The 12,970-nt window shown below is 38.8% G+C and overlaps 1 long non-coding RNA gene across 1 annotated transcript; it reads left to right on the top strand.

Moving 5' to 3' along the window:
- The first annotated feature begins 427 nt into the window (after nucleotides 1-427).
- On the top strand, nucleotides 428-3,710 carry LOC139712049 (uncharacterized). Its single transcript, XR_011709552.1, has 4 exons — nucleotides 428-519; nucleotides 2,187-2,343; nucleotides 3,292-3,381; nucleotides 3,669-3,710. It is a non-coding gene; the product is annotated as an uncharacterized lncRNA (long non-coding RNA).
- The last annotated feature ends 9,260 nt before the right edge of the window (nucleotides 3,711-12,970 follow it).

The following is a 12,970-nucleotide window of genomic DNA, read 5'->3' as shown; positions in this document are numbered from 1 at the left end:
GTTTGTGCGCTATTCACATAGGCAGGGCGAGCGCACGGCACGGTACGTTGCGCATGTTGATGCATGGACATATGGGGCCGAACAATAGGGGGCCGAACGATGGTCGCGTTCGGATTATGCACGCTATTTTGCTTCCGCTGCTTTTGATGTCGAACGTTGGGCCACTTGCTTTATATGACTTCAAGGCTGCACTGAACTAGTATATGAGTAACTATGTTTCATGGAATCATGCACACGCAGCACACCACTCCACAGTATGACCATATTTAATCTGATATTGTCAAATTTTTCTTCTTCTTTGGTTGTGAAATTTTGATTGCACAGACAGATTAACAGCCTCAGCTCAGGTGATCAAGCTTGGCCAATGCAGTGGTGAGACTAGCGAGAGTGAGTCTCGGATCTCCATTACTAACATGAGATTGACCAACATCAAGTCAAGACCGCCGCACAACTTACAAGTCAGCCTCGGCTTCTGTTCAGCCTTCTTCCTACGGGTTCAGGCTGTTTGAACTTTAAAGAGTAAGAATACTAAACCCTAAGGCTAAAGTCACAATTAAGACAAATACTGAATCCTGCCCCCCCCCCCCCCCCCCCCCCCCCCCCCCCCCCCCGGAAGAAAGAGGGAGAAAGAAAATAAAGTGCTAACTCTAGTCTAAACTCTAAAGGTTTTGTGTGACGTTAGACCCTATCCCTGTATGTTTATGCAAGTATGAACATGTATGATGTACAGTGGACTCCCGTTATAACGAAGTCCTCGGGGCCGGCAGTTTTCTTTTGTTATATCGGAATTTCGTTAGAACTGAACAAATAAACAATAGAAATACATAGAGTGGATGACATTGCAGCCAAAATTTTTACTTTGTTATAACCGGAATTTCGTTATAACCGTGTTCGTTATAACGGGAGTGCACTGTATTTGAAACGCCCCAAACAGGATGGTAATGATATTAGAATATTAGATTGCGCAGTGTTTGGGCACAGAACCATACATGTCATATCACAATACAATATGAATACAGTGCACTCCCGTTATAACGAAATGCTCGGGACCGGCAGTTTTCTTTCGTTATAACCGAACAAATACAATATATAACGAAAACAAGAAAAACCATGTATATATATCATATTCTGTTTGCTGAATACTCATCTTGCACTGAAAAGCTATGTGAAATGTGATGGGATAACTGTATTACAATAATAAACGCAAGTTCCCCTCAGAAACTGTGCGTGACACAAGGAGCGAACACACAGTGGTGTGTTGCGTTCACCCATGCAGAGACGCTATAAATGCTTGTTCCGCTACGTATTTTCAAAAGCAATATTCGCATTTCGTTATAATGGAGCACATTTCTTTTGTTTTTCTTTGTCTGTGGTGCTCCGAAAAGACTTCGTTATAACGGAAATTTCGCTATAACCGTGTTCGTTATAAGCGAATTTTGCACCATAGACTTTAATGGTGATAATTTTGGGACCAGAAGACTTACTTCGTTATAACGAAATTTCGTTATAACCGTGTTCGTTGTAACGGGAGTGCACTGTATCACTATCAGTGCAGTACATGAATTAGAGTCAGAAGTAGAAATGGAGCCACTCGTATCAAGCTTGAAATTCACACAAGTTTAATGGAATTAATCAAGTGTGCTGTGAGTGTGAGTAGGCTTCTCTCTCATTTCCCAGTTCTGCATACAGATGCAGACATAGGCAGAAATCTATTGAGGTACTAGTATTAGATAGGCTTTGTAAATGGCTGTCAAAAAAGACATTTTTGCCTTGGCTTTAGGCGTTTGAATTTTTTTTCCCTTTCAAACTGTGGATGATAATCAGGAGATGCTTACTCTGCACTCTGATATTGATGATGCATTTTATAATTGGAATGTTTTCCCAATGAGAAATAATACGAAAATACTTATTTCCACTCTTATTAAAACTTGTTTCTCAGGCAGAAATCAAAGTTTTAGATTCTTTTGACAACAAGACCTACTGTACTGGAGCATTCCATGATGATAATCTCAGCTCGCTTTGAGTGACTCTGTGAAGAAAATTCTTCGTTCCCTATTTATGAAGATTATCTGAGAATGCCATTTTCTCCAGCATTCCTTGGTACCGTATCACATACACATTTATTTTTGATTTGGCCCAAACCAAATCCTCTGTAAATTCCTCTTTGGTTCCCCTCTACATTGAAGGTCAAGCAGAAGGTCAGGCATGGCAGGACTGAGACTGACCGGTTGCAGGTGTTGGTGGATGGAGGAAGGAAGAAGGGTCAGAAATTATTTTGGTACACTGTACAAGACTTTGTAAGCAGACAAGTACCAGGAGTCCACCTGTCTTGGAGGTAATCAGGTAAGATACTGAATCATGGTAAAAAATGTGAAATTTACCATGTAAGCTAGAAAAGCACTAGAGAGTGCAGATCTCCACTAAGCAGCTTATTTTCCACCCATACATGCATGCTGAAAATCGCCCTTATTTTTCTGTGATAAAGAAGCCTTACTGTTTTGTCTACCTCAGCAGCGCCAGCTGCACGCTCCACCTCGAGCGCCCGCTCAGTGTACATATCACATGTAACTCCGTTTGTTGACCCCGTTAGCTAATGGAATCCTTCAAAAATATAAATGCAAATAAAGTATCCTGGTTTCAGAGGGTTATCAGAACCATTACCAGATTTTAATCAGCTGCTCCTTGTGTCATGATCAACTTTTGCTGTAGGTTTCATCCAAATCCATGTACAACTGTCTGACAAACAAACAGACCGATGCTGACACAAACGTAACCCCTTGCCTTGGTGGAGGTAATAAGCAGGCAGGTCCACGCCTGTGTGTTTGGCACAGCCGTCTGTCATAGTGGTTAGTGTGCACTTTTTCCTTTTTTTTTTTTAAGCTTGTGTTCTGGAACTCAAATGTGAAGAAAAGGTCTGCTTTGTGATGACCATCAAAGGCCATAGCCTTACCTTCTATACCCCGGAACACCATCAAAGTTACTATTAAAATGAATATTGTAGCTGTCACGCTTTCTTCACAAGAGCTTTCAGCCTCAAAAGATGACCTACATCCCTTGTACCCTTTATCTTGTGAAAAGTATCATGGCCAACATTTCATGTGAGAAAGGCATTACAGTGATGATAATCTCAGCTCGCTTTGAGTGATTCTGTGAAGAAAATTCTTCGTTCCCTATTCATGAAGATTATCTGAGAAAGCCTTTGAGTCATTCTACGGTACCTTTTAATGCTTAGTGTTGGTGCCAATGTTTCTGTAATCATTTACAAGCAATATTCTCTTTCTTTGCCTACAGCAACCTGTGAAGTTCTCGTGCAGTGGGTATGCTTGGCTTTATCCCAAGCTCTCGTCAACTGAAAGTGATGGCCCCATCGTTTTTAGTTCAGTAAGTTGTTTTATTTGTTTGCTTATGTCAGAATTAGCATTAACTGCTTGTTTGTTTGTTAATGTTTTTATTGTGTGTGTGTTGCTTTACAGTTGTTAAAATATGCAGTAAGTGAAAATATGACCACATTATGATGATTTACATGCTTACACAGACCTGTTCTGAAAAAACAACAATGTTGTTTACAAAGCAACTGAATGTGGTTTTATGGCAAGAATCTGTTGTCTCTGATATACGTATAAAATTGCATAAATATAATCATTTAATATATTTCCTTGCCTTTGCAGAGTTGTTGGGAATGGACAGTGTTGGAGCTGCAGACTTGAGGTAAGAACTGACTGCAAGTGAAATTGAATTCTCACAGGCATGGCAAGATCATGTTATGTGTCATGTGTATACTTTTTAAATGGTTTGTGACTAGCTAACAATGACAGGGACAACCACCCTCCCCTGTTAACTTGCCAGGCAATCAATGATGTTTTATAACAAGCATATGTCTGACATATTAATGAATGACACATTGGATACTGAGATTGCCTCAAGTACCTGGTAGATCTAAATTGGTACGTGTGGGTTAGGGAGAAACAGACCAACATACTGAAGAGGAATATTTATTTTCAGAGCTCTAAACTTGGAGATGGTTTATGAGACTCGAGATTTAATTCATTTCATTATGTGTGATATGGAGTGTGATGAAACAACAATGCATCATTGCATTTAACTACCAAGTATCTACAATGCTCTGAAGTTACATCCGTAATGATAAAAGATGTAGTGTTAAAAGGGAACTTGGCTCAAGGGAAGCAAACTATTGAAGCAGATAATAAAACTTTTGTGATTATGAAAGTGTGTCTGCACATGTTATCACAGTCACAGTGTTTACTTGATTAAAGTTTTGCTACAAGGAGTGATGCATGTATAATAAAAGCATATTGCTGAGCAGTACAGATGAAGATGACACAAAATACTCAAGCCCAATTCTAATCTGTGTTTTTACGAAAGGACAGCATCGTTAGTGGGCAGAAGTACAGAACTAACTTCAGTGATAAGTTATTGAGGAATAGTAAAAAGTTCAGATTCTTTTCAATAGATATGGCATTAATTTTGCAACCTGAAGAAAACTGCAGTTTTCAACATGCTCCTCTTTTAAATTTCCGTGACAACAGGTTGTACCGCAAAATGAGATATTACCTGAAGAAGATGAAGACTTCCACATGCTGCTTTATGGTAAGAAATAATGTTATTGTGTTGCTGTGTATTATTCTGATGTATCTCACTTTCCTCTGTTCATCTTGGCAAACCTAAACATACAATGTACTAGAACATATAAATTTTGGTCGTTTTACAAACTAGAATAACTACATGTGAATTAGAAATGTCAAACTGCCGATTTGATTTCATATTTTTTCTCTCACCAAGGTTAATGAAGGATGCTTTGTTCTATGTGGAGTAATAATGGTGCAATAATACTTTTCCTGTGACAGAAAATTGATCTTGTAGCTGTTCAAACGTCAACAGCAATGAGCAATGATGAGATTATCAGTCTCGTTCGTATGAAACCGTTTGATTAATCTATATTCATTTATCTGAGCTCATTGATCTTGTTTACAATATATTGACCTTTCAGTGTTGCTATGTTCAGTACTAGCTCTGGGAGGTCACAAGAATACTGTGAAGTGTATTGTTTAGCAATGTACCATTTGTTGTTGTGTTTAATAATTTAGACAACAATCAAGAGGTTGCCAACACCTGTTTGAGACCATTTTAAATATCAGCTTCATGAGAATAAGTACAGTTAAGCCTTTTGGGTCTCCCCCCCCCCCCCCCAAGACTACTTGGTCTTCAAGTCAAACTGTCATATGACATGTCTCATCTCACAAGTTACTTCTTCTAAATCATTGTATCACAATAAATTTTGCTGACAAGGAAAGAGTTTTGTTTTGTATATTTTACAGTTTCCCTAGGATATTGTAGAAATGCAACATTTGATACATGAATCATGTGTTACCCATTTTAGTGATTATACAAATACTCTTTGGAGCTAAGAGGCAGTTCCACTTAGTTGCTCAAATCAAATGTGGTAGCTTTAGACAGTTTTGATGATTGTCTTTTGACAGCATTATGCCCTGGCCAACATCTTTTAGTTAAGTCTTATGTTTTGTTTTGTTTTCTTGATCATGTGTGTACTGAGCTGATATGCTAGATGTTATTTAAAATGCATCTCTATTGTGTCATTTCATTGTTGTTTCTAAGCTCCAGGATTGCCTTGCAAATGATGTGAACCCAATCCCTGGACCATCCCTCTAATATTGGTCAGCACGTCAGGCTCCTAGAGAGAGCAGGAACCTCTTGGCAACAGTCCTCTGCATCGCATGGCTGTTTCTCCATGTGTGATCAGGTGAGCAAAGATACGCTTCTTATTGTGTACAACTGTTATCACAGATCTCTATGTAAGTACACACACAGTCGAAGACTCTTAACGGGAGTCACGGTTACCTGGTCACATATTCGCTGAATGGTAATCATGCTTTTCAAATGTTCCCCAATGGGCAGCGAGTGAATCAGGCCGCCAATGAATCCCCACACTACCAGGTCTTTAACTTCCATGCAATCAAGGACTTCAGTATTCATTCAGATTGATATAAAGTACAATGTACATGTAGGCACTGTGTTCCTATTGTCCAAAAATGTACTGATTTATGTTCTGTGTACAGGAGCTGCTGTTGCTGCTGCTGCTGAAGCTGAAGTTGAAGTGTCCTGCATGGCTTTGGAGAAAGAGTGCTGAAAGTGGACTGCCTTTAAATAATACCCATACTTATCACTAGAATATCACCGAATACCCTGGCCTAACCCTTCTGTACTGGTAAACTGCCATGAATTTTTTTACAATTAAAAAACAAAAACAAAACAAACAAGCAGAAATAAAAAGAACCTGAAGGAGTTTGCTCAATGCACAACATTTCTGTGTGATTTTCATTCTAAGAATTGGTACCTTGGCAACACATAGTTAGATATTGATGAGGGACTAAGCTAGCGGTCACATAAGCCAAATTTCAAGTCAGCTGCTCAAATTATGGGGGAGTTTTCCATATTGACAGTGTTTTTGTATGGCTTGTATTATGTAAAAAATGTCATTACCATGTCAACATATTTGGCATTGATGAATTAAAAGATCTGTCCAGGAAAGACTTAAGAATGAAGAAACATCTTGTAGTATTTGATCAATCAAAGCTGTTGCATGCAGTACTGTTGTTTTTAACCTGTTTATGCCAAATATTAGTTAATCTTATGCCCTGCGATATAAGTGACTCTTTGAAAACTCTCTTTTGTGCTTTGAAATGAAAGATACAAACCTTAGTGACTGTGGCAAAAGGATACCAGCAGAAAGAGGGACCCAAATTATGTGTTTTGGTTGGGTGTAAACATAGGAAACGGTGGAAAAGAAAAACCCTCTACTTTGACCAATCCCATGCCCTCAAAAACAATTTTTGTAACCCCTTTCCCCCAAAGTGAATTTTTCTTCATCCTCCAACCTGCACAACCACATATGTATACTGTAAAGACACAATTTTTGCGGTACATTATTTTAGCGCATTTCGTGCTACTTTTTGGTGAGCACAAATTCTATAACCCGCAAAAGCATCTTCACAATTTTTCTCTGCACATTTTAAACGGGTTGACAACCATGCGGGGCAAATTCAAGAACCCGGTATGTTTTTGAGCCGCTCAGTGCGAAAAATTAATTGCGCGAAAATGCAGACATTTACAGTAACTAGATTTTAGTGGGCGTAACATATCGTAAAGTTACTTGTGATTGTGTTTTGGACCTTCCACTCCAATGTCATCTATAGTATTCAGAGGTGGATGAAACAAACCCAATCCACCTACCCGCAAATTGTTATTAAGATTCTTGCCAATTCAATGCTTGTAACTCAAAATGGGAATATCAATTCTCGCTATCGCCAATGACGTAAAAAGTACCCGGATGTGGCTTTCTCGTCAAGATTTAGTTCACTTGGTAGCAAGGGCACTTCGGCGCGGGGCATAATTTGCACAACGCTAGCGTGCGCGTACGTGTACCTTACCTATAGCGCAGCGCCGACCACGGATACTAGTACATGTACTAGTACAGTAGGCCGCTGTACTGCCCGAGCCAGCGAGTGGCCAGGCCTGTCATACTCGTACACTGTAGTCCCCGCCGCCAGCGGCCGGCCTTTCTTGCTATAGCTAGCATGCATGCACCACTCACTGCACGCAGCGCATAAGCTAACACATACCGGTACGGCGTACATCACAGATCAGTCATCTCTGCATACGCTGAAAATATGCTGGAAAATATTCACCCACCCGGATATACAGTATATCGTCATGGAATGCCCATCTTTTTTCTTTATTTGTTCTCTGTCGAAATGTCGCGAACACAATCGGGAACGAACAGTGATCTCGAACTTATCCTGTCTCCAAAGCAATTTCTTCCAAGTAAGTACGTACAATGTACGTAGGCACTGTACTAGGCCTACTACTGAGTACCTAATGCTACTACCACTACTAGTAAGTCGCGTGTGCACGTACTGCGCTGTGGAGTCACCCGCAAACTTCACCCACGCTGCCACGTCACGTCTCGCATGCCAGTAAGGGTCCTATTTCTGCAGATTTTTTTTCATTTATTGTCGTGCGAACAACACATGGCAGCTTCGCAGCAACAACCAATAGTTGTAGTAACAGCAATTTCTTAAGAATGGAGAAATTTCAAATCATATTAAAGCTGTAATTCAAGTCGAGAAAACCGGAAGTACATATTTTGTACACGTAGAATACAGTCGGTTGTGTGTGTAAATCGCATTAGTCACGTATCACGCGCGTACGAACGGAAGTGACTTTGCTACCGGACTATCCCATAATGCACCGTAAATGACGCTTAAATCAACATCCGGGTACTTTTTACGTCATTGGCGATAGCGAGAATTACATGTACATGAACCACAGAGCAATACTTGTATTAAAAGAGGCGAAATGCATATCGATGTGACATGACAGTTTATGCCTTAATGTAATGTGATTCTTTGCTGTGGCTGTTGATGGATGTGTGTATGGTAGGTATTGGTTGGGAATACAGTAGTAGGAGAGATATTTCTGAGACTGCACTACAGTTGATGGGAGAAAGTTTGTGTCTTACAAAAGGTTGTTGGAATATTTCGGGACTTGAAAAGTCAAGTTAGCAGTACTGTAATAGCACATGCGAGTTTTAGCCTACAGACAACGAAAGACACTATAAATACAATCTAGATCATCCGCAATGTAGTTGCTTTCCCTGCTTTAAATTGATACATGCAGGCACATGATGTGTGTGATCATGTCAAATGCATAAGATTGTGTGTATATAAATTGTGTGTGTGTGTGCGTGTTGTGCTCCTTGATATGATATTTTGGTGAAATTTTATTCAGGTCTGGTAGCTGATCATGCTAGGCAGATGGTGACCACAGTACGCACAGGTTCTTTGTGTTTTCTATGTGAGGGTTTTCTGTGTGGTCACAACAGGTGAGAGGTTGTTGGTAGTCACGTGGTTGCTTGATCAGGCTTGACTGTCTACACCATAGGGATGTATACTACAGAATACCTCTTTAGTATACATCTCTATGGTCTATATCATATGCATAAATGAATGATTGCTGTAGTGTTTATAATAAATAATTTGTACAGTGAACTCCAAATGCATGTAGTGTACCATCAGTGCATTCACAGTGTATCATACTATCCAAAGCAACATGCACACCAGAAAAAGGGTCCAAGGACAATATACAACATGTAGTGCCTGCTCCACATTTTCCCAAAATGTACCAACAAGGACTATCAATAAATAGAAAACTTGTTCATTACATTCCACATTTTGTATATTGGCTATAGAGAGAGGTGGATTGATAGACATTTGCTTTACAGATCTCCTTACATATGTTATGTGACTATCAAGAGTCCTCCCCCCCCCCCCATAAAAAAAAAGACATGCAAACGATTCATAAATTTGCAACATACATGTACAAGAAGAGTAAAGTTGTTTCTTAAGTGGTAAATATCAGTTAATATGAAGATTGTTTTCCTCCTTTTTATAGTTGCAATGAATGGAATTACAGTAGTGCCTTGGAATCTTTCATCTCTGATAAAAGATATGCAATCATATGCCAAATGTCTGAATGTCTAATGTCAAAAAACAAACATTGAAACCTGAAACAAGGTTCGTTGACCTAAACTGCATATGGGTACTAATAGTTTAGGCCCACTTTAAAATGAAACTGTGCAACTTCTTTGGATTTTCATCTTAATAATGGCTCACATTATGTTCACATGAAACCCAAATATAAACCAGTAATATGAATTGAGGTAATGCAGCACTGTTAGTACAGTTGTAGTGTAATACCAATAATGCTGCATTCACTCAATCCACATACATATTTCCTTCCCCTTCATTCCCCTTTGACTCTTGCAGCCAGCAAATCAAATAGAAGCACATCAAATTCAACATTGTGTAAAACATATACATATACATTTTATTCTCTTATAAGAATATAGTTTTATTTTGATGATATGAGGCAGAGTAACAATACAGGCTAAAAAAAAAAAAATGTATAAACGCATTATAAACTCACTGATACATATAATTATACATATTACGTATGATGAACAGTTTTTCGAGAAACTGACATATAACAAAGCAATCTTGAAAATTTGATATAAAAATTCACAAAAAAATGCTACACAAAATTTACTGCATTGAAAATGTATTGTAACCATACACTGATACATATAATTATACACATTGCGTATGAGAAGAAACATTTTTCGAGAAACTGACATACAAGGCAGTGACATTAATCTTGTCGATTCCATAATCTTGAAAATTTGATATAAAATTTCACCAAAAAATGCTACACAAAATTTACTGACAATGCAAAATCTCAAAAACCCACTTGATACATCACTTGCATACAAATCTTTGAAAATGGACAAGATGAGAAATACATGTGTATGAGGTAAGGGTCATATGAGATCATAAGAGATTATAGTTACACAATCAGGATTGACCACAACCTATTTCTATATTGTACGGTGTGAATTCTACAACAATACAAAATGCATGATTGACATTGAGATTTTGAAATGCAGCAAACCAACCTTCACTCGATTGGAGCAAGATTTTTGCACCTTTATCATAACTATTATTTTTACCTCCACAAAGGAAGAAGGAGGTCATGTTTTCATCGGCATAACACTTGTTTGCTTGTTTGTCTGTGTGCAAAATAACTCAAAAAGTTGGGGACGGATGTGCATGAAACTTGCAGGAGAAGTTGATAATGACACAAGGAACAGATGATTGAACTTTGGTAGCGATCTAATTTTTATGATTTTTGAAGGATATTTGACCTTTTTGCAGACAGGGTCAATGAACTTTGGAGTTTAATAATGTAAGAAGGCTGATTAATACATTAAAGGGGATGGCTAGTAACTGATCAGTGGGAATCAGTGGGAATGCTGGAGGATGATTGTTCCAATCCTTGTGGGATTCATTTAAGAGTACATTATATATCTATTGTTGTGTGAAAATCATTTGCTTCAGAATGGTCTCATATTCAAGTAATGTGCAGTTTGATGTTTCCAGGTTAGCGTCCCTGGTCAGTGACGGGGCATTAATCTGCACATTACTTGAATATGAGACCGTTCTGAAGCAAATAATTTTCACACAACAGTAGATACATACTGTACTCTTAAAGGAATCCCACAAGGATTGGAACAATCATCCCTCAGCATTCCCACTGATTCCCACTGATCGGATACTAGCCATCCCCTTTAAAATGAGGTACACTAATGCTGCTGTTGTTTTTGTGTTCTGCTTTTTTGGCAAGATAGACACTTTTTGGTACAATATGCATCAATTAATTTGCAGCAAATTAGAATAATCAAACAGTATGCCATATACAACTATACTGAAGTAAGCAGCACATACCAATAATAAGGTCATGCAAGCTATTGTTTTCCCTGGGATGCAATGAAACAGTTCAATGCAGCTCATACAATCCACCTGACATGTTAAATATGTGATACATGTACTGATTGGAATTTGGTATGCAAATGGTGTTGAACACACACACACAAGACCACTCCACTGATGTAGAAAAGAATAGAAAGAAAGTGGGACTTGCACTGACTCTCCTTCAAATATCTTGGGAATAACTGCCTTGTGCTAAGCTTGCTTTACTGACTTGAAATGCAACTCGTACAGAGACTCCAACTCTCCCGCTTTCGACGGGAGATCTCCTGCCGAAAGCCCACTTTTGCAAAATCTCCTGTTCTCCTGCTTGAGATTTAATTTCTCCCGCCCTGGCTCTGTGTCTCCTGCTTGAAATGATTTCTTCCTTGTTGCCATCGTATGTTGAAAAATAAGCCTTAGATAGCACAAGAGAGCGTCTAGGACCCTAGAGCATGGACCCTGGACCCCGGCCGCAAGGAACTTCGCGCTCATTATGTGCACAAAGCGCATATCAAGTTGGAGTCTCCTGTTTGTTAGGGGTTTCAGGCGGGAGAATCTCCAGATCAGAAGGTGCTTGGGGTTGGAGTCTCTGCTCTCGGCACAAATGGAAGAACAATATATACAGAGATCTTCCTTGTCATGCATCTTTCACACACCTTTTAGCACACACATGGTTTTTATCCTACCTCCCAGGTCTTCCCCTGACAGAGGACGGAATAGAAAGAATTATACTGGCACAGCCAGCCACAATGTCGGGTATAAGTTCACATATCAATTACGCTTTGAGAAAAGCTAACAGTTAGAAAGGATATCTTTCTACTCTCTTTCCTCGGGCTAATCTATAAGCCTTATCAACCAGACTTATCTTGTGTTTTCACGTTTTATCCCACAAGACAATCACAATAGTAGAAGTCTACCCAGTGTGGGAAGCTGGACTTTCTGTATTGCAAAGCTATGTACAAACTGTTCTACTTTGCAGTCTCAAGATGGCATGAAGATAATCTAACAGTCTGGGTAAATAGTGCGTAGTAAGGAAAATATTGTACAATCTACAACGACGATGATGATGATGATAATGATGATGATACTTCATAGTTTAAATGTGATCTGCAGAAATCATGATAGTTTTCTCTTTGTGCTTTTAAAGCATATAATAGTACAATTTGATACATTATGACAATTACTTAATTGTTCTACATAAACTTTCTTTGTGCTTAAAAGGCATGAGTACAATATGAGTACATGTACATTACTAATATCACTTATACTATTTTATTTCTTAACTAATTTCATTTAATCACATAATTCCTAATCAATTTCTGTGCAAGTCCATGGCCACTGCATCTTGTCTGATCATCTTTTTTGGGAGCATTCCTTGGACTGCAGCTGTGCTACTGTTGGGAAAGCTGGGCTTTATTAAAAAAAAAATGGCTCGTATATGGCACACACAATTCCTGCAACACATGAGTTAATATCAGCCAGTCAGCCTACTGTACAAACACTGGCTGGCAGTGGATGATTGAAAAAAAAGAGAGAAAAGTACAAATAGAAACAGGAATGTTCTTCTA

The sequence above is a fragment of the Diadema antillarum genome, unplaced genomic scaffold (assembly GCF_040938485.1).
Source record: "Diadema antillarum isolate AM-2024a unplaced genomic scaffold, OU_Dant_1.0 seq00001754_RagTag, whole genome shotgun sequence".
NCBI classification, from domain to species: domain Eukaryota; kingdom Metazoa; phylum Echinodermata; class Echinoidea; order Diadematoida; family Diadematidae; genus Diadema; species Diadema antillarum.
Note: the sequence above shows the minus strand (reverse complement) of the source record. Positions and strands in the feature narration are given on the sequence as shown.